Here is a 13006-nt window from a genome sequence, read left to right as displayed (position 1 = left end):
TTGGATTGGCCCTGCAAGGGTAAAAGGCTGCTGCATGAGAAAAAGGAAGTTTGGAGGCTACATAGCCGCAAACTAATATCACTTCTTCAGCATCCTGCGCCATGGGCAGCTGCAGTAGCATCAGTGTGTGTGAGAGAGAAAGGTATAAAGCAGAATACTGTGAGAGCAGGGATGTTTTTAAATGGTATGGAGTTTTCCAAGGAGGTATGAGGAAATGCCTTCAGGCACAGGTAGGAGAGACTAGGAAATACCATGTATATAATAGTGGTATAGCTACTTTGTAGCAGAGATTTGTTCAGGAAAAAGGCAGTCGTTTGGTCTTTTTGATTTACCTGGTTCTATGGCCCATGAGAATAGGTGCCGAAAATTAGTGTTACCAGCAATAGGAAAGGATTTCACTGTTAAGTGTTGAGCAGTTGGGGGCGGGGGGAAGAGATATTAAGGATCGGCTCCCCCAGCTCCACAAAGGTGGGAGGTGATGAGTGGCTTGTGTTCACTCTGCACATTTTGCTTTAAAATGAATGTTGAGAATGGTTTTCTCTTAAAAACTGTGTCCCTAAGGGCCTCAGCTCCACCTGCTTCCCACAGTGTGATGCTGTTATGCACAGGACATGCTCTCAGGTTACAGTGGTATAATCTTTGATTCCCAGGTATTTGAATTATCCTTTTGTATTGACAGGATTTCAGGGAAGTGGAGACCCATTATCAAAGTAAGCAGTGGTGCAAGGTGGAAGTGTGTTGCCTGCCTTCTTCTAAAGGAGATGCTGTGTTAGCACTAGGATCCTTTGCTCTCTCCAGCAGGTATGAGCCTGGAAGATTGCAATGGCTCACCATGATCATCCTCAATGTGTCGTCTTAGCTGGCATTGCTGCAAAGGGTGTTGGTGACACTGAGGTCATCTAGTCCCTTTAAAACAACTCCTTCACAATGCTTTACAGCAAATCCTAATTTGAGAAGGCAGAAACTGGGGTACGCTTGATTGGTTCGTTGGTTTGTTGGTTTCATCCTTTTCTGCAGAGGACAAGCTCTTGCATGGGTACTGTTGTGTTGTAAGAAACACACCAACTATATTTTGCCTTTATCTGTAGATAAGAAAGAACTTGCTGTGGTGGATAACGACAATGAAATGTATGTCCAAGGTGCAGTCCAAGGTGTTCTCTTTCATCACTCTTTCTTACACTCCTTTTTCCTTCTCAGGGGTGTCACTACTGTAAATCATCTCTAAATACTCATCTAGGCCTGGTTCTTTATCAAGGGGAGTACTTGACTGAACAGCACCCAAGTGAAATGGTTATTGCTGCTCTGGTTTGCACTGCTGTCCCACCCAGCAGTGCCCTAAGGGCATGCTAGTCTGGGCCAAGGGCAGAGGTCTCTTCTTCCTGCTGGGCTGTCTCTTGGAAAGACCTGGTGTTTCTTCAGCCCTTGGCCATGCAGTACTGTGACCCTGAGACAGGGATTTAGGGAAGGCGGTGACTGAAGCCACCAGATGGTGCCCTAGGTCCTCTCTGCTCTCTTTCCTGTCCCCTACCTGCCCACATCCCCCTGCCAGCTCCCCTGGTAGCCCCCAGACCACAGACTCTGGGGGTGGACACCTACAGCCATGCAGAACATTCCCAACCATCACTGTCTTCTGCCCCTAGGGCTGGTGCCTCTGACACCCTTCACAGCTTTGCACCATAGCCCAGGTGCCACCAGCAGTTGTGAAGAGATGAGGGCAGGACAGGTTCCCCTCCTTTGTGTCGGTGAAGCCTGGAGAAATAGCTTAACTTGGTACCAGGGTCTTGGCACGGGGCTGCCCAATGTGAGGGACAGGAGAGTGGCTGCTGACACCATCACTGGGTGAGACTGGCATCTGAAATGCACACTTAGCAAGATGTTAGGGGCTGCTTGGAGATGCCACCACCTTATTTCACCATTTGGAAATGTCATCTTGCCTTGGGTTTGGGAAAATGTATTTTGTGTCCGTGGTGAAAAAATTCTTTGCAGTATATGCTGCTCCTCTTTGCTGTGTCAGGAAGCTGATGAAGGCTCAGATACTGCTTTTTCTGTGTTTTGGGATTCGGTGGTGGTCAAGATTTGCCATGCACAGTGAAGTATCATTAAGAGTCTATAAGTAAAAAAGGACAAGGTCAGAGAGCACTAGTGGTCTTCAAGGGAAGAGGAGAATATGAACCTTCAGTGTCTTCTTTTGCTTGATTCTAGGGCAAGCCAGTCTCCACTTACTGTCAGGGATAAAATGTTTTCCTTTGTTAATGATAAAATAAAAATGCAGGTTACTATTAGTAACTAGTATGTTACTAGGTACTTCACTATTAATAACCAGGCCTTCAAGCTGCCAAATTGTGTTGTGAGCTGTGTATCTGCAAGGTTCACAGCACCAGCTCTGCAATGACACGGCCACCTGGGAACAAAGTGCGATGGTGCTTTGACAATACCAGGCAGGTTCCCGTGAGAAGTGACACAGGAGGGCAAGTTGTCAGCTCCTGAGGCAAGGACTATTTAGGTAGGAGGAGTGGGCTCACGTTTCTGGGAGGGAGTCTTTCTCCTCACCAGCCGATGAACCTCTCCTGGGGCTCCTCTTTTCTTTCAGCTCTTTAAAGTATGTGGGTTGTGTTGTATTGCTCCGGGCCACACGAAGGTTTGGATATACAGCTGGTAGGGCCAGGCAGGTCAGCCACCCTGCTTTAAGGAGTCAGAATGTAATTAACCAAATTGCAACAGGGTGAACATGGAAAAGCTAACATATGGGCTTCCTCAAAATGTTACATCTTTTAATAACCAGTCAGGGCCTCTGGTTTCTGTCCCATCTGAAAGATTTGTCTGCCTACATTTTTATGCAATGATATCTGATTACTTCCAGTGGTAGTAATTGTACCCAAAATACCTGTACCACAGTGAGCTTCCCTCCCTTGTGAGGGAATTAGCCCTGTAATGCTACTAACAGTGTTTTTGGCACTGACACGTGCCATTAAAATAAAAGATTTCAGAAGACCTTGCAAGGCTTAGTATGATGTTTCAGCTTTATACACAGAAAAAATGGAGACTTGGGAGGTTAAGTGACTTCTCCAAAATTGTAGAGAGTTAGAGGTGAAGCTGGGAAGAGAATTCAGGTTCCTGTGTCCTTATTTGTATCAGGTTGTCCAGGTAGGAGCCAGTAGCTAGGTGGGTAGTCGCTGCTTGAGCTCCTTATACTTTAGGAAAAAAGGAAGTTTCTTCCTGAGTCACCAGCACCGGTTTCTGCAGCACTTTGCTTCACATTTTTGATTTTTTCATGCAGGTGTCGATCAGGCTCATGTCTGCCTGTCTGAGGTCTGTTTGCTGAGGTAGCATAGCTGCAGGAGAAGTTACTCCTCTCTTTTACAGAGGTATTCACCATTTTGGCAATGAGGTAAAGCTTGTCAGAGCCAAATTATCATGGAAAGCCTGAATATGTATGCTGTAATTCCCCAAATAAGTGTTTATAGAGGGAATGTGCTGAGGTGCCGCTCATCCAGCTCAAGAAGTCTTCCTGATTGCTGAAGAAGTGCGTGAGCATGTTGAGAGGGGTTAGACATGGAAGAGTAAATGGCTGCAGCTGTTTGTTGCAAAGGCGCTCTCTGCTGTGAGGAAAGGAGGCAGGGAAGTCCCTACCATCCCAACAGTTGGATGCTGGAGAAGAAGGAGGTGTGAAGAGATGTGATAATGCTGATAATTACACGAATGGAAATGCTTGTCATTCTTTTTAATGTTTAAAGGAAACCACAGTTTTGAGGTGATGTAATTCCTGCTCGGTTGGGTTGTTTATTCAGGCTGTGCAGTGCTGCACTAGCACATGGGGAAGAGAAAGTAAAACTTCAGCTTGGCTTTTGCTCTCTTGGGATTTCTGTACACTTTCAAACTCATTCAGGTCAAGGCAGGGTGTGAATCTGAAGTACAACAGCTCTTCTGGCATGGCCTTCTGTACAGACCGGCCCTTTGCTAAGGATTGTGCAAAATGCAGATGGGGATTTTAAAGAAACAAGTTTAACAGAAGGAGTTGTAACTCTTCTTCTTCTCCTCCCCAAAAGATATAAAATAATCTTGCTGTCCATAAAAATCAGGTTAGCTATTCTGGGTTCTTGCAGAACTAAAATGAATGCAGCATCTCTCATTTCCAGTCATGGTAAGTCACCAGATATCAATTCTTAATTGCTTGATTAATCTTGAATTTTCAGAGCTGATAGTGCCTGTCCTAGCACTTAAACAAGAGCTACATTTAAAAGAAAGGAGAAACTACTTCCTTTGTTGTGTTTTTCTTTCTTTTAAACATAACCTGCAAGGTAAGAGCATGAAATTACAGAGAGGTTTGTATCATATATTGTCCTGAGAAAGACGGGCCATTAGGCAGAGTACAAGTGAAACAGTCAGAAGGTTCATGATAAACTAGAGGGATATAATGGATTACTTTTAGGATGTGCTTCAGCAATTCATTACAAGACTATCTCAAACCCAAACATTAGTACATTTACATTTGGTGTATGCTTGTGCATGTTAGGCCTTGTTTTTCATTTAAATAAATAAGCAGAAAGGTTTCCTTTATGAAGATCATGACATTTCTATGTAAAGAAAGGCCATTTAAGGTCAACAATTATGGGAGACTATACCTTTGTGTGCTTTGTATGTGGTTGGACTGGTAATTATCTCTGCACGTGCCTCCCTAAGGGGTCGTGTTAAAAAAAATATAGACCAAATAAGAAAAGACATTCAAACCCCTTATAGAACATTTATAAAATTGTTTTGGCCTTCCCCTCCCCCTCCGCCCCCCCCCCTCCATGATTGTGTGTGGCACATCCAGGATGCAGAGCAACATAGTATATCAGCCCTTGCTTGGGAGGAACGTATTATACTGTCCGGGCTCCTTTTCTGTATGACAGGCAGGCGAGAATATGTGTCGGCACGGTGTGATGTAAAGTTGTTAGGGGTACAAGTTCAAGCTGGCTTTCCTATGTTAGAAAAAGTACTTATCTTGATCTCCTCCCTCTAACTAAGGAATAATAAAGCCTCTGATTTTTTTTCATTCCAATTAACCACTGTATCTGGATGCTACAGTCTTTCTGAGAGAGGTAAGTGCCATCCAGGACATCTACTGAAAAATCTGTGTAATCCAAGGGAATGTTATGGTGACAATATCAAAACACAGGAGTGCCATTGCTGCTTTCTTACCAGATGATGAGCTGGTAACCTCTCAGGAGAATCCCAGCGGTAAAAGGGAAAAATGCTGACAATACAGACCCCACACACACTCCCAACTCCTCTGAACACAGCATTCCCTCTATGGCTACCTGCTGGAACTAAGCATGGTTATTTTGGACTACAGGTGTAGTACTGGGCTGAGACCTAGTGCTTTCCAGATGTCCCAGTTAGTGGGCAGTTAAATGATCCCAAAGGCATATTGTCCTCATCTAATCCTTTCCTGCAGTCAGGGTTTCTTAAGTGGTTTCTTGTATGCTTTGCTCCATCCAGTCTTGTGTGAATCAGGTGATGGGAGCTCCTCTGGGATGCCATCTTGCAGTCTTGTAGATTAATGTTTCCTTTGCTTAATTTAATTTACATTTATACCATTTATACTCCCTCAGACAACCTTAAACAGTCTTTCTCGCTCCCTGGTGCTTCTCCACCCCTGAAGTTCTATGGGCAATTCCCGTGATGCTCTTCACAGTTGTTATTTGGCCAACCTACACACGCTGTAATCCCTTCCAGCTTTTTTATCATTTTATGTTCCTCTTTTTTTATTTCCCCCCAAGTTGTTGACATCTAGCTAGCACTGAGTTGTCCAGAACTAAACATGTCTTCAAACTGCGGTCTCACGACTATATTAAAAAATGGGACTATTGCCTATATCTCTGAGAAGAGGTCTCTGCCTTTACAACCCCAAATTAAATTAACTGCATGATTTTTGCTGCCATATCACATTGCAAAAACATATTAAATCTGCTGTCTCCTGTCTCCCTGAGGTCTTCTGGTATTTCTGCTTTCAGTGCTTGAGTGCAGATGATTCCTCTCTTCACCTCAGTTTCTATCTTTCAGTAGGTTGTATGTTGTACCTACTGCCTTTTTAGACACATGGGATTATTCAGGGTTTCCCTTTGAGGAACAACAGTGTGATTCCTTACATATAAGTAAATTCTCTATTTTTTAGCATGAAATAGTCTGTCTCCACCATTTCCCCTCCAAGCTGTTCTATGATAATCTGCCTGAGTGCAATTAAAAGGCATGTTACTCTTTGGTTTCCAGATTTCCTACTTGTAACTGCATAGAGCGCTGGCCTTTATGTTAATAACCTGCAACAATCTGTTTGAACACCACATACTGAGGATCACGGGTTGAAACTCTTTTTCTGGAGAAAGGGAAACACTGTTCTCTCCTTAAGAAGTTTCTGTTCCAACTGTCAAGAATATGGATTAGCTTTTCTTTGGTGGGGAATGACATATTAAAATGTTGCTTTGTGGAGGAAACATCTTTCTATGGGTGGCTCAACACTCTGAAAGTAACTTCCCTGGGAAATAAGGTCTGTCACAGAAATTGCTATCATCCTTATTTTCTCTGGTATAAACGCAGAGCAACGTGAATAGAGGAGAGGAAATAAAAAACCCCAACCTCATGAAACCAAAACACTTTGCTCCACGCACCATTTTCTTCCTGGGGAAAGAACAAGAAAAAGAAAAACAAACCCTCCATGTGACAGGTGTTATTCAGATCAGCTAATGCAGTCCTAGAAAGTACGTGGATATTACATTTATGAAAACAGTGTAAGAATCGATACAGAAGGGAATACATTTTATCATACGCTATTTCACAGATAAGAGAATCTGGAAGAATCAGTCAAAGCAAGCAAGACATTATAAGTGGTGTTGTAGCCATGATGGTCTAAAGATCCTAGGGAAGCAAGGTTTGTGGCAAAAGGTGGTATCTTTTATTAGATAACCTGATAAGGCTGGAAAAAGCAAACAAGCTTTTGGGCACAGGGTCTCTGTATCAGATCTGACAGAAAGCAGCAGTATTCAAGCTAACTACAGGTTTGATGCAGTTGTTCTTATTTTAATCTAATTATATTCATCAGTTTGACCACTTGAGAAAAAAAGGAGCACCTATGAAGCAGAAAGGGCATGAGCAGAAGTGACTGACAGGCTGTTGGTTCTCTGCTGGAGCACTAGCAAAAAAGGGTTGTTTGTGCTGGTGACAAAGGGAGAGGTCAGCAGGGAGGCTGTAATGGGCTAGGAAGGCAACACCTCCATTAAATCCATGAGCTTTAGTATCCGGGGATTATAAGTTTTAATTCTGAGCTTTATCTTTTGGGAACATTTTGTATGTCTCCTTTGGGATAAGGAACTGAGGGGTTTGAGTTGTTGCTGTCTGACAGATACTCTCCTAATGATGAGTATATGTTTCTGTCCTTTAATGGCTGGCTGTACGCACGCGTTCTAAGACAGAAATTATTTAGTTTAATTCATGTGGTTTCTGTGGGGGTATCTCGTGTGCTGGGTGAAGTGATGAACTGTAGAGATTTGGGATGAGTTACGTGCAGGAACAAAGAATTTTGGCGGTTTTGCTAGGTGAGGAAGGGCATTGATTATGCTGTCTGTGGAGCGGTACTGGTATATTTCATGTTTGATGCTCTGGTGGTATCTGGTTCTATTTCATGTGTTTTCATCTGCGGATTTGCTTCCTGTAACAAGCTGGGAAAGGGAGAGCCTGAAGGTTAGAAGAGACACAGGGAAAAAAAATCTTTCCGAGACAGTAATTTAAAAGATTATTTTATGTATGAATTTTAGCGTGGAATATTATCGCTATCAGGGGCACACGGTTGTAGGAGGGAATGCTACGGTACAGACTCTAAAATAAAAAGCAGAAAAACAAATTTGCAGAAAGCTAATGTGGTCAGAGACTTTGCCAGTCCTTGCTAATTTTTGTTGCACAAGACAAACACCAATTAAACCCTGAGTCCTTGAAAAGTGATTTTCTAAAATTGCTGTTGTTCCTGTCGTATCTTTATTGTAGTAAATTCATATCTATTTTGCTGGAAAAGTGACCTTGCTGGATCAAGCAGATCACCAGTGTTCCCCTCAGTGCAGGTGCAACAGTATCTGCAGGGCTGGCTGAATCTCACAGCTTCTTGGTGCGTTTTGTATGGCTGCTGGTCTTATTGCATCCACTTTATAGAGGAAGTTTTATGGTCTGTATGTTCTTGTGTATGTGCTAGCTTGCAGGGTGCCGTTTTTTAATGCCAATTGTGGTGTCTAGAAAGCTGATGCCAGTGTAGGAGCAATCTTGGGACCGACTAGAGCGACAGGGAAGCTGCTCATTGAATTTGCAGTTGTATTTGATGAAAGATGCCGAGGTTTTCTGAGCTGTCGGCATTTCTGATAGAAATGTCATTTGTGTTTCCTATATACAGCCTGGCTTGGTGTAATGTTTTTCAGACTTGGCCTATGAAGAAAAATGGCATATTGGGGCATTAAAGAGCTGCAGAAAGGTGATCTCTTTCTGCCCCCCACTTAGAGCTCGGCAAACAAAAGATGACTGAATGCTGTCTGAAGAAGACAGCTGGATGCTTGCGGCATGATGTAGCAGATATGAAAATTTCACATGGTTCAAAAAACCCCCAAAAGAATACTCAATGCATTAAGAAAAATCCGTTGGAAGATATTAAATACAGAGACCTCAGCTGTGGGTCTGGAAGTGCCTGCCCACAGGATCACTAGGTCGCAGGGGGGTCTTCGCAGGGGGGTCTTCGGGGGCAGTGTTGCCGTCTGCTTGTTGGAACCGACTGTCTTAGGGTTTGTCTGTTCAGCACTCTTGGAGGTAGGGTGCTGCTCTGACTCAGTCCTGCCATTTCTCTGATGTCTTCTAGAGAAAACGAGGGGTTTTTCCTCTCTTTTGTTGCGAGCCCAAACTAGAACACACATAATTACGTTTTTATTTACTTTCCAGGCTGCTGTGGCAGGCCCAGGCCTATGCATCAGGGCCCGAAGCGCAGCAACAGCAGCCTCAGGAGGGGAAGGACCCACTGCTCAGGGACCCGTTCTATCCGCTCCTGCTCCACGCTAAAGGCGGCCGGCGGCGCCGCTGCCCGGCTCCCCCGCGGGCTCCCCCAGCCGTGAGGCGGCCGGCGGCCGTTCCTGGGAAAGCCAGCGCCCGTCCCCAGACCCGCCGCGGCTCCCTCTGCTCCACCGCAGCGGGCGGGCGGCCACCCCGCCCCGTAGCGGGGCCTGCCCAGCCGGGGCAGAGGCCGATCCCAGCGAGGCCTGGGGTGAGGGCGGGCCCGCGGCGCCGCCTCCTCTAGGAAACGGGGGCGAGAGCGGGAGCCGGGGGGTACACGGGGACGACACGCGACGGGGCACAGGGGCCCGCGGCAGCGCCCTCCCCCGCCGCCTCCCCCTCCAGGCAGCGCTGTGAGATGCCAGAGCCCTCCTCCGCGCCCGGCCCTGCCGAGGGAGCCCGCCCCGCCGGCGGCTCCTCCTCCTCCCCCGCCGCCGCTCTGCCAGCAGCCAGTCGGGCCTGAGACCCGCGCCCGGCTGCGGGGCCTGCCCTGAGCGCCGGCGGAGGGCGGGCAGGGGAGCGGGGGGGACCAGCACGGAGAAGCCCCGGAGACCGAGCCCGCCGCGGCACATGAGCTGACAGGATCCGTACCCGCTCCCCTCCGCGCAACAAAGACTGGGGAGCCCCTCTGCCCGCCGCGGGACGGGGCGGGGCGGGGCTGCCATGGGACCCTGAGGGCCGGCCCCCACAGGTAAGCGGCGGCCCTGACGGCGGTTGCCCGCCCGCCTCACCTGGCGCGCGAGGCGCCCCCCCACCTCGCGGGCGGGGCGGGGGTTTCACCCGGGCGGGGGGGGCGCGGGAGGGGGGGGGCGGGCACCCCGCTTCCTTCCCTTCCCCCCGATTTGTGCTGGGGTGACTTTGTAAATCTTGCGGTTTGTTATCCCCCCCTCCCCCCCCGCCGCGTGCGGTGTTACCGGGGGGGGCTGTTTGTTCTTCCGCGGGCCGCAACCCCGACTCTGTGCGCGGCCCCCCGCCCGGGGCTCCGCGTGGCGGGGGGGGGGGGGGGGAACGACCCGCCGCCCTCGCGTCTCGCGCGCCCCGGCCGCCTTCCCCGCGCGTGCAGGGCGGGCGCCGCCGCGGCGGGGCGGGGGGTCTCCGGCAGCCGGGGCGGGGGCGGCCGCGCTCGGGTGCCGAGGGCGCGGGGGGGGGGGGGGGGGCGCTGGCGCTGCCCGCAGACCGCCGGTTGTCCCCGCGCGGGGGTTTCTGCCCGGCGGGCGGCCTCGTTCACCTCCGGTGCCTTCGTGTTACGTTCATGTTACGGCGAGCAAACAGTTACTGCCGTGCGGTTTTGTGCAGTGACCCCCCTTTCCTTTCCCTTCCTTCGCCCATACCCCCCCCCCCCCCCCCTTATGGACCAAGACGTACTGACCGACCTTTGTCGCTGTTAAGAAGAATATTAAGGTGATTTTTTTTTTTTTTTTTATTTTTTTTTGTCGAAGCGCCATCCCGCTTACGAGCTGCTTTTCCCAAGCCAGATCGCTGCTGGCGATGGTAGGCAGCCCCCCTCCCACCCGGGACTTGTCCACCGGGACAGTGGCTGCTGGAAGTTGTTGACAGCGGCGGGGGCGCGCACATGTGCCACACGCGGCCGAGGTTTACGGCTGGAAACTCCCGGTTGGAGCCCATGGAGCGCCATGGGGACACCCGCCGCTGGGTGAAAATTATCCCGGCAAGGCTGGTGTCTGAAGCTTTTTCTGGTTTGGGGAGTACTTCTTCCCGGTTTTGCTGCGTGTGGGTGCGGAGAGTGTGGTGCACTGGGGATGTAGGGGTCAGGAGGAGTTTGTGGGTAGCAGAAAGGGGTCCTAGGGACGTGGGCTGGGGGTGCAGCTGGGACTTGCAGGGAGCTGTGGTGGCACAGGGACAGGCAGGAGGTTGGAGAAGAGCGGGCAGAGAGTGAGCAAGAGTGATGGGAATGGGGGGCTGTGGACAGCCTGGGCAGGGGGCTTGGTCCCGCAAGTGCTCTCCCCTCTTGGTGTATACGGCACAGTGCGATGCTGCTGAAGAGAATGGATTTATGTTTGAGGGTTTTCTTTTTTTTTTATTTTCTTCAATTTGTTTTTTGGTTCGTGACCCTTTCTGCTGTGGTAAGAAAATAACCTGTTCCTGGGCACGGCTAGCATGTTTCTTTATATGCCAAGTGGCTGCCTGGCTTGAGTCTTAGCACAGGTGCCCGTTAACCCTGGCTCTGTCCAACTGGAAGTGTCCCTGGGAAGGAGTCTTCCCCTGCACGGTTATGCATGGTTATCTTGGCTTGTGAGGGCACAGAAGAAACCACAGTTCCCTTTCAGAGGGAGGTGTTGGGCTGGACTTGATAATTGTGCTAAATCTCTTCTCTTTAAGTCAAAATTAAGCTTAGGTAAAGCTACAAGGTGAGGAGAAGCAAGCCATCTGTTGCCCTCTGGGTGTCTGGTGCCTGTGAGGGCAGAAACAGCTCCGGTGAAGCCATTTGAGTTCAAGGTGGTGGGGCAGGACCATGGTTCAAGCAGTCAGAAACCGAACACACGCCAGGGAAGGCAGCAGGGAGAGGGGAAACTGAGGGTGTGTAGCAGCTTCTAGTGCAACCGGTGTGTCCCAAGACATTTCACTGCTCCTCTTGCTGCAGGCTTTGGAAAGAAAGGGAGTGCATGAGCGAGGAGGTTGGGTAGATACTGCTGTTTGCCTCAACTGTTCAAAGACTACCAGTCTGCCCACTCATGCTACCCCCACCCCAGCATTTTTAAGCAGTGGCATTCGGGTCCTTGTCGGTGTCCTTTGGGTGAACCAGATTTGCCAGTTTATGCATATCTTCCTGCAGACTTGGACCTGGGGTTTATTTTTAATGAAAGCCATGAATCTTATGTAGTGTGATTTCAGTTAAAGGAGCTAATGCTCTAAACTCAGGCAAAACTGTGAAAGCAGACATTACTGATTTTAATTGCTCTTTTTTCCCCAACCCCTTCTTTTTCTAAGATTCCTGTCCTGACTCCCCTCCCTTTGTGGATGTTTCTTGGTTATGGTGGGAAATGGAAGGGAATTTAGAGCTAAGAATGTGACTAGTTTTTAATGTAACCAGTTCTGTCACGAGGGCCTGGACTGGGACCCTGACAGTTTGTTTCATGTGGGTCATTAGCTGCCGTGGAAGACTAATGACTGTGGCTGACAACTTGTGTTTTCACAAATAGGAGAAAAGGCTGGCTTTTCCCCAGAGTGGATGGGATGTTTCAAGTGAAAGTTAGTTCATCTGTCCCTTCCCTTCAAAAAAATGTGCAGCACACTTTTAAACTGAGTCATGAGGTACAATTTATTTCAAATATTTTAGGTTTATTATGAATTTGATGTACTTTGGCCGCATGCTCACTGGAAACTGTAAGACAGTCTTGTTCCGATTTGCCCTCTCTGGGCTCGAGAAGGTGATGAGGGAGTTTCCTTGCTGCAGCCCTTTTGCATCTGAGCAGAGCAGAAGTGTCTTAAAAGGGTCGTGACAACTGCTGTACAATCCCCTCTCTGCAGAGGTGGTAGAGGAGCAACATAAACTGTCCAGCCCCGTCTTTCTGGGCAGCCTTTCCTGACAGGGGTGAGCTGGTAGCAGGTGAGGTTGGAAATGGGAAGGGGTGGAATATTTTGATGCCTTGTGCTCTGGACAAACTGGGAAGGGAGTGTGCAAGGCTCTTGTCCCATCAGCCAAGCTTGTGTCGAAGGCTGTGCTGCCTCCCCCCTGACAGACCAGCATTACCTTTTGACTCTCTCTGAGCTGTGCTTCTTGAGAGATGTAGCACAGGGTTGGATATGTGGTGTGTGGAGGGCAAATTCCCTCCAAAGTCACTTTGTCATGGAAGTCATAACACGGATGTGTAGATTCAGGGGTGATTATTAGTGTCTGATGACCTGGCCAGGATTATATCCCATAAACTTGGTTCTTGCTTCAGGGTGAACCGCAAGGCTGTTGAAAATGTTTCTGGTAACTGCAAAT

The 13006-nt window shown here is 48.5% G+C and overlaps 1 protein-coding gene across 7 annotated transcripts in view; it reads left to right on the top strand.

Moving 5' to 3' along the window:
- Positions 1–9507: 9507 nt before the first annotated feature.
- Positions 9508–13006, top strand: part of TCF20 (transcription factor 20) — a 130623-nt gene continuing 127124 nt past the window's right edge. For 6 of the 7 annotated variants that reach the window (XM_040597063.1, XM_040597060.1, XM_040597057.1 and 3 more), the window contains exon 1: positions 9509–9748. The gene's annotated coding sequence lies outside the window, so the exon portion shown is untranslated. Of the gene's footprint in view, positions 9749–13006 lie in introns of all 7 variants that reach the window. The other variant, XM_040597064.1, reaches the window with a different exon arrangement.

The sequence above is a fragment of the Falco naumanni genome, chromosome 5, assembly GCF_017639655.2.
Source record: "Falco naumanni isolate bFalNau1 chromosome 5, bFalNau1.pat, whole genome shotgun sequence".
NCBI classification, from domain to species: Eukaryota; Metazoa; Chordata; class Aves; order Falconiformes; family Falconidae; genus Falco; species Falco naumanni.
The sequence above is the reverse complement of the archived record's forward strand: the minus strand, read 5'-3'. Positions and strand labels throughout refer to the sequence as shown.